This window comes from Bombus fervidus, chromosome 4 (assembly GCF_041682495.2).
Source record: "Bombus fervidus isolate BK054 chromosome 4, iyBomFerv1, whole genome shotgun sequence".
NCBI lineage: Eukaryota > Metazoa > Arthropoda > Insecta > Hymenoptera > Apidae > Bombus > Bombus fervidus.
The window spans coordinates 2,450,392-2,452,612 of NC_091520.1; the positions used below are offsets into that span (position 1 = coordinate 2,450,392).

The 2,221-nt window shown below is 32.8% G+C and overlaps 1 non-coding gene across 1 annotated transcript; it reads left to right on the top strand.

Moving 5' to 3' along the window:
- The first annotated feature begins 1,880 nt into the window (after positions 1-1,880).
- On the top strand, positions 1,881-1,953 carry Trnak-cuu (transfer RNA lysine (anticodon CUU)). Its single transcript has one exon. It is a non-coding gene; the product is annotated as a tRNA-Lys (tRNA).
- Positions 1,954-2,221: the final 268 nt, after the last annotated feature.

Here is a 2,221-nt window from a genome sequence, read left to right on the forward strand (position 1 = left end):
AGAACGTAATAGTATACAACGTTATACGTTATAAGATAATAGTATATAACCTTATACGTTATGAGGTTACGGTATATAACGTATAACGATATAAGGTAATAGTATATAACGTTATACGCTATAACGTAATGATACATAACGTTATACGTTATAAGGTAATAGTATATAACGTTATACGTTATAACGTAATGCTACATAAGATATACGTTATAAGGTAATAGTATATAACGTTATACGTTATAACGTAATGCTACATAACGTTATATGTTATAAGGTAATAGTATGTAGCGTTATACGTTATAACGTAATGCTACGTAGCGTTATACGTTATAACGTAATAGTATACAACGTTACACGTTATAACGTAATGCTACAGAAGGATACACGTTATAAGGTAATAGTATATAACGTTATACGTTTTTAGGTAGTGCTACATAACGTTATATGTTATAAGGTAATAGTATATAGAGTTATACGTTATAACGTAATGCTACATAACGTTATATGTTATAAGGTAATAGTATATAGCGTTATACGTTATAACGTAATGCTACATAACGTTATACGTTATAAAGTAATAGAATATATCGTTATACGTTATAAGGTAATAGTATATCACGTTACACGTTATAACGTAATGCTATATAACGTAATAAGTTATAACGTAATAGTATACAACGTTATACGTTATAACGTAATAGTATATAACGTTATACGTAATAAGGTAATTGCATATAACCTTATACGTTATAAGGTAATAGTATATAACGTTATACGCTATAACGTAATGCTACATAACGTTATACGTTATAAGGTAATAGTATATAACGTTATACGTTATGACATAGTGCTACATAACGCTATACGTTATAACGTAATAGTATACAACGGTATACGTTATAACGTAATGCTACATAACGTTATATGTTATAAGCTTATAGCATATAGCGTTATACGTTATATGGTAGTGCTACATAACGTTATATGTTATAAGGTAATAGTATATAGCATTATACGTTATAACGTAATGCTGCATAACGTTATACGTTTTAACGTAATAGTACATAACGTTATACGTTATAACGTAATGCTACAGAAAGATATAAGTTATAAGGTAATAGTATATAACGTTATACGTTATACGGTAATAGCATATAACGTTACACGTTATAGGGTAATAGCATACAACGTTACACGTTATAACGTAATGCTACATAACGTTATACGTTATAAAGTAATAGTATATAACGTTATACGTTATAAGGTAATAGTATATAAGGTTACACGTTATAACGTAATGCTACATAACGTTATAAGTTATAACGTAATAGTATACAACGGTATACGTTATAAGGTAATAGTACATATCGTTATACGTTATAACGTAATGCTACATAACGTTATACGTTATAAGGTAATAGCATATAACGTTATACGTTATAACGTAATGCTACATAAGGATATACGATATAAGGTAACAGTATATAACGTTATTCGTTATAACGTAATGCTACATAACGTTATACGTTATAAGGTAATAGCATGTAGCGTTATACGTTATAACGTAATGCTACATAACGTTATATGTTATAAGGTAATAGCATGTAGCGTTATACGTTATAACGTAATGCTACATAACGTTATACGTTATAACGTAATAGTACATAACGTTATACGTTATAACGTACTGCTACAGAAGGATATACGTTATAAGGTAATAGTATACAACGTTATACGTTATAAGGTAATAGCATATAACGTTACACGTTATAAGGTAATAGGATACAACGTTATACGTTATAGCGTTACGCTACCTAACGTTATACGTTATAACGTAATAGTATATAACGTCATACGTTATATGGCAACAGTATATAAACGCCCGGCTAGCTCAGTCGGTAGAGCATGAGACTCTTAATCTCAGGGTCGTGGGTTCGAGCCCCACGTTGGGCGAATATCTATATTTTTTGTTTTTGCAAGGAAGGGGGAGGTTCGGCGCAGGACACGTTGGAGTTCTGCCCGGCGTGGGCGGAACCGCGACGCGCCAATCATATCGTCATCGGCGCGAGTGTTTCCCCCGAAGCTGCAGTAAAAGCAATGCTGAGAGGGCGCCAGGTATACATAGCCTTCCGTACATCCTGCGAGCAGGTGATGCTCGCGAAGGAACGGGCATAGAGAGAAAGGAAAAGAGACCGCGATCCAGCTAGGGCGACGAGACAAG